The sequence below is a fragment of the Coffea eugenioides genome, chromosome 3 (genome assembly GCF_003713205.1).
Source record: "Coffea eugenioides isolate CCC68of chromosome 3, Ceug_1.0, whole genome shotgun sequence".
NCBI lineage: Eukaryota > Viridiplantae > Streptophyta > Magnoliopsida > Gentianales > Rubiaceae > Coffea > Coffea eugenioides.
The window spans coordinates 44853978-44861071 of record NC_040037.1 but is presented as its reverse complement, the minus strand read 5'-3'; the positions used below and the strand labels follow the sequence as shown (position 1 = coordinate 44861071).

Genomic DNA, 7094 nt, shown 5'->3' with positions numbered 1-7094 from the left:
ACATTTTTGTAGGGATTTGAGAAGGATTCACATAATACAGTGCTTTTACCAAATTCAGAACTAATAATGCAGTACCTTTGAAACCTCAATTTTCAACAAAGGGAAGAGAGAGAGAAACTAAAAACTCACAAACTAACAAACATTACAAGGCCCACATCGTTATAAAAACCTTGGCCATAATATTGTTGAAGAAGGTCCTGAACTAAGGGAACGTCTACGGTGGAAAGTTCACTTTTCTTCCTACGGTAGGCAGAAGCAATGGAAGGAGGCCAACTGTGTGTTCTGCGGGAATGCACAAAGACAAACAGCAAAAATGTACCGGGACTGGAGAAAGCCGGTGGTGCGTAATGCAATACATTTTGAAATCACAATAAAAGCCCTCTTAAAAATTTATTCATCATCTAATGTCCAATACTTATATTTGATAAATTAAAATAGCTAATTAAATATTCTATTATAATATGAACAACTATATGTCATTGAGTTGATTGAATAATATTTTTCTTTTTTTTTTTGGCATTTCAACTAGTTATCAATTAAGTTTCAATTGAAATAAATATTTTATAATTGTTTAAATTATTCAACAAAATTATCAATTTCAGATGAACGTAAATATAAATATATTAAATTGTATTATTGAAATATTTGATTTAATACGAAGGACAAAAAGAAGTAACAAACAAGAAATTTTTAAAAATTCATATGAGTCACTCATATTGATAATCACCTTTACTTGTTCATGTAATCACAATGCCTAACCATGTAACAATTTATATTATACTGTTTAGAATTAAAATTACTATATACTCAAATTAAAATTCTTTTTTCCACTCAATTTTTTTTATATGTGATTCATTTGTTGTCATTTGTTTGTAATTAATTTAATGAAGAGATGATCTTTAGGCTAAATGATAGTGTTTTAACAATGTGAAGTACTTTTAAGCATTTTTATGAGATTTGAGAACACATTTTTTATGCATTTAATCTAATTCACATTTTATTTCATTTGAAATATAATTATTTAAAATATAAGGGACCATATTGATTAAATTTTTAAATATTAGGGACCAAAAATATAATTCTAATTTGATTTTGACAGTTAGATATTGTAGTTTTCTATTAGTTGTCGTAAAGTTGCCTAAAATAAAAAAATTTTGGGACCATATCTATTTTAGTCGAAATATCATGGACTAATTTAACTCATAAACCAAACATTGGGGGATCAAAATTGCACATCTCCCTTTATTTTAATCATGTTTGAGTTCCCAACTCTTCCTTTTATATTTACGCTTCAATTATTTCAAATATTAAACTCAATTAAAAAAGAAAAACTACCACAACATTTGTTTTGACATGTATAAAATTCACGAACTAATGTTGCAAATTTCACCTATTTTCCATTACAACAATCTTGTCTACTTTTCCGTGCCTTTTTTACCACATTTCTTTGACATTTATTTTTTCGTTCTTCCCCTTTCATTGTTCTAAGTACTGAGCATTAGATGATGAACAAATGTTTAAGAGGATTTTATTGTGATTCTAAAATGTATTGCATTATTTCATCCACTCAAAACTGGCTTTCTACCCCTTAGATTAGGATAGTGTAGGCTACTATAGATAATAAGTGATGATTGAAAAAATAAAAAAGGGAAAATCGCCAATTTGATCCCTAAACTTTTCCATTTAAACCAATTTCGTCATTTACGATTTTTTTCACCAATTTAGTTCTCAAACAATTTTATCAGGTTCAATGTAGGACTTATTGGGCGGCGCCACCATACTTTATGTATTTCGCACGGCAGGCCAAGGGTATAAATTGGAATGACAGGTTCGACTGTCAAATTATGGGGATTATAACAGAGATTTTTAGATGATTAAGGACAAAAACCTCTAAAAATTGAGAGAGAAACAGGGTTTCATAAGCATCAAAATTGAAGAAAAGGCTGGAGCCGCTTCGTCAAAAAAGAAGCTCAATGCCGGGGACATCATCTCCTTTTAGCGCGGAGTGGGTGAGTTGGACAAGGATCGATTGTTCATTGATTGGAGGCGCCGACCCGACGCTCCCGACCACCTCCAGTTGCCTCCTTTCATGTCCACTACTAGTTTTTTGCAGCTACTTACATATCATCAATATTCTTTCCCCCATTCTTGGAACCATTCTTTATACTTGCAGCATCATCAGCAGCAGCAAACCCCCAGGGACCATTCCCAATTGCTACAACTAAATAATGCTGCTACTAGTGTTGGTATTAACAACAATCCCTATCCATCTCATCCTCATCATCTAAGCAACAACTATGCCTACGGCAATGTAATAATGGTTGTTCTGACCCGTTCATTTATCTCAGATCCGCTGCGGCTGCAAGGCTAATACCAGTTAATTTGGGAATTGGAATGGTGCAACTAGTGCAGAAAGGAGGAGAAGGAGGAGGCAGCGTTGGGCTGAACCCAGAGGAGGTAGAGAGGTAGAGGAGCCAATAGTGTTTGAGTCGGTGCCACTGGTCCAAGCGAAGGCCGCAGAAAAGCGGCTGAGGCTGTTTGGAGTTAACATGGATTGCCCCATCTCAGAGTCGTCGTCAGAGAATTAGGAGAATAATAACTGTGACATACTTGAATTACCTTCCACCACAGTTGATCATCCTACAATGCCATAACAATTTCCCCATTTGTGTTCGGTGGAGACATACTTGAATTACCTTCCACCACAGTTGATCATCCTACAATGCCATAACAATTTCCTTGTGATGACCCCACCTCCCCCTCGAGCGTACCCCAGGGTTTAGCGGACCGCCTACCCAACTCTCGCCAGAACTCACTTACTCACTTCAAATAAATAGTTTACAACCTTAAGAATAAATGAAATAACGGTTCCCAAGTTTGAGCTAGCCTGTACCAGTCTCACACCTTCGCTCGTACCCCCTGTAAGGAAAACAAAAACTAATAGATTGAACTAAAACTCAGTGAGGTTTCAAATAGCAAGTTGACCATTATTTAAAACTTGACCTCTTAAAATGAGCGAGTGTAAACGTTAATAAAAAGAAACAATAACACGACAAGTAATAATCATGTCAAAGTATAAGGATACAGATGACTCTCAAGAGCCAAATTCCCGTTGCTTCACCATACCTTGATCAAGTAGTAGTTGACACTCTGTCAACTTGCAAGTAAAGTAACCAGTCCAGTAGAGCACCACTTAACTACAATCTCCGTCCACCATTCAAACCCCCTACTGGGCCCAAAATCCTCAATAAACACGGGTGGTAATACTCGGGTATACCGATTGGTCGAGAAAATAACACTCCACTCAATAAAACAATCGATCAAACCCTTGCCGGCTCGACTCGAGTAACTCACCACAGGGTTTCTGGAATTCCAGAGAGTGCGTACATCATACACAAGTATATCAAATCAATTGCAACAAATAAACAAGTATATATCACATTAGAGCAAGTGCGATAAAGTACACCCTTACCCGACCAAACCACGCAAATCTTATCCGATTACGTTGGTAAAGAATTTAAATCAAGTAGCAAGTTCAATCATATATTTGGAAGAACTCACCAAAGATTTAGTGCTTGTTAAAATCACGCTCAGGTACAACTTCTTGATTGGAATCCAAATCTGCAATAAAATATGATTTAAGAGTTTAAAATCCACTAGGGTTCGAAACCTAGGAGTTTCACTTCAAGAAAATCAAGTAAATGAAACTTGTTTAAGTAGTAGTCATATGACTTCTCAAACTCTCGAAAATTCATGTTCGTTCTTTTAGTTTCGATAAAGAAGTGATTTATACTTTGGAAGTCACACTTGGTATAAAAATCGAGAAAATCATATTTTTAAGGGTCGCTACTTTCACTTTTTAAAGGGTACAAGTTTCGGCAAAATTTTCAACTTATGTACCTCATACTAAAGAAAATTCGAATACCATAAACAATCGAAATTTGCTTTAGCCTCGAGTCTTCGCTCAAGTCTCGAGTTCACTCGCCTAACCCTCAAGTGAAAATTTGGGCAGCATGCCCTTTGTATTTAGCTTTTTTCCATCCAAGTACAACTTGGATTTACAAGCCAACAACCTCCAATTGAACCACAAGTGATAACCAACAACATATATCTATTCAAGGCCTCAAAACCAACCAAACAAACCAAATAATAACTTATCACCATGGACCAAAGCTGGAAACCAGTTTAAAGAACTTATAAATGGCAGATTTGTCATCCTTCGTTGATTTGGTCATAACTGTAGCTAGATCTATCGGATCGAGGTAAATTTTATGGAGTTTTCGAAGCTAAGACATAGACCTACATTTCCTATGAAGACATTGGCACCCAGTTCTCGCATTTTCAGGGTCAAAAATGGATGGTCAGAAGCACATGAAAAACAGGTCAGGAAAATTAGAGGTTTTTGCGCAGTCAGGAGTACTCTAGCCAAATCATAAGCTAAAATGATCCAATTGATCTAAAATTTTACAGGTAGAAAGTTAACTCAAATTCCTATAACTTTCATGTTTTGTCCAAAAGCTAATTCAATCAAAATATGGAGAAATTCGCAGCCCAAGTTGATTCCAAAAACAAGGCGGAACTAAAATTCACTATCAAATGCTGGAAATTCAACTTTTAACTCTAAAAAGTAACATCAAGCCATTAATCACTTCATCAATTCCATATCCTAGCTTAATAACATCATTTACTAGGTACACAACAATAATCAAAGCTGAAAAATGCAAATGCTAGCTGAAAATTCCACTACACAATCAAAAACTAGGAAATCAACCATAGCAAGCCAAGATTAAAAGCTTCTATAGCATATTTAGTAAGATTAAGAAAGAGAAAGGGAGTGGATCATCTTATACCTTCCAATACTTGTTGCTAAGTGAAGAACCAAGCTATTTCTTCCAAAACTTTCACCACACCAAGCTTCCTAAGCACCAAAGTGAAGGTTTAATCGGTTTAGTTTTTTGGTTTCAACTCAAACAAGCAAGATCAAGGTGGAAATGGAAGGTTTCTCCTCTCTTGTTTTTCTCTCCAAGAATTTCGGCCAACATGAAGGAAAATGAAGAAAAATGAGCCAAAAGGAAAGATAAGAAAAAAGGAAAATGTCTTGGTCAAACTTCCATGAATTTCCAACACTTGTCACTTTAAGATCTTTTCTTTGTTTTTGTTTCTTTTCTTCCTTTTCTTTAGTCAATAATGGTGGCTGACTTAAGGGTTAATTTAGGGAGGATTAGGTGAAATAAAAGCGAAGATATTAGGGTAACAAAGTGGTAGTCAAGTGGTGTACTCAATCGGTAGCAAACGGTAGCAAACGGTGCACGTCGGTTCAAGCCTATTTTCCTTAACTCTCTTGTACTTGTGTTTTAACTTATGATTTACTAACTTATTATTAGCACTTCTAATCACACACTTTCTCTTATCTAATACTCACTCTTATCCACCAAATTTAGTACACATACCTCACCAAGTGATCACACGACCAAAATACGTAAAAACCCTAGTTTGCTCTAACTATAAAAGTAAAAATAAAACTCTCGATTCTATTATATATTGCAACTATTGAGAAAAGAAAATTAGTACTAAAGGAATTTTAAATTAATTTTTCAAAATAAGAGGGAATTATAAGAGAATATAAGTAAATTTTCAAGTCATCACATTCCCCACGTGTGTTTATCTCCATCTCTACCTTCGCTTTCTTCTTCTTCTTCAACTTGTCCTCTGCAGTTGAGGCCATACCATTATGCCAGCCATCGCTCCACACAATGCCCTCCAACAATGACAACAGCAGCAGTGACAGCAAGGGCAAGGCATCTATGTCCTTGGATTTGGATATATACTTAGATAGAGTGGCACCGGGGACTTGGGAGTTAATCTTTTATATATCTTGCTCTTTAGTGCTGTACTTTGGGCGGCATTAGAGAAGTAGTGAAACACTGAAATGCGGAACCATGTTATAGCACTAAGAGTACATGGAAAATCTCTGGTTCCGTTAGCTCTGCCTGGTAAAATCCTAGTGACAAATGCAGACAACTTACTATACTATAGTAGAAGAGGAAAGTGTACAACTCACGGGCAGTGGCTGACTTTTTGCAGAGACCTTGGTCTGGCTTCTCTTTAGTGCTCTCCTCAGTCCTCTCTCAATTTTAGAGCTTTTTGTCCTTAATCGCCTAAAAGCCTCTATTATAATCGCTACAATTAGACAGTCAAACTTGTCATTCCAATTATACCCTTGACTCGCTGTGTGCAATACATAAAATGTGGTGGCGCCGCCCAATAAGTCCTACGTTGAAGCTGATAAAATTGTTTGAGGACTAAATTGGTGAAAAAAATCGTAAATGATAAAATTGGATTAAGTGAAAAAGTTTAAGGATTAAATTGGCGATTTTCCCAAAACAAAAGAATCGGCTTTCTGCCCATGCATCTTTTTGTTGTTTGTCTTTGTGCGTCCTCACAGAACACAGTTGGCCTCCTTCCATTACTTCTACCTACCATGGGCAGAAAAGTGATCTTGCCACCGTAGACGTCCCGCAACTAAGCCTGTAAAAATTGTACTTTGTTGTTGATTTTTATTTTATTTTATACTTGCTAAACCTTGGCGTACAGTTTCTAACTAATTTACTCGAATCCTGCATGCATTCTTAAACTTTAGAAGGGGACATTTGCTCTCTAAATTATAAATTCCGTGCCACTTAAATGCAATCCTTGATAGAACGCTCAAAACTAACAAAATAATTCCCACATTCTATTATCTTACTGCAAAAAGATTTTTACGTATACAAATTTTTCAAAGTTTTCTGCATACAAATTTTTCAATCACATTTTTACCTCACATACATTAAATTGCTATAATATATTTTTCTATAAAAATTCCTAAAAATAGCAATTTAAATGGGCAAATTTTAACTAAAATTAGACAAATTTGCTGGGACATAAATGTCAATTTAAAGACCCTTTTTATTGCTTTTATTCTTCTTTCAAGCCTAACACCAGAAACCCAACACTTCCCAATCTACCTCTAAATTTAGCGGCACCTCTGCTTCCAATTTCCACCTTCAATTTATTGCGCATATTCCAAATATTCTAGAAAGCCACAAAACCATGGT

At 35.5% G+C, this 7094-nt stretch overlaps 1 pseudogene; it reads left to right on the top strand.

The window, feature by feature from the left end:
* The first annotated feature begins 1821 nt into the window (after positions 1-1821).
* On the top strand, positions 1822-2588 carry LOC113766735 (annotated as a pseudogene).
* Positions 2589-7094: the final 4506 nt, after the last annotated feature.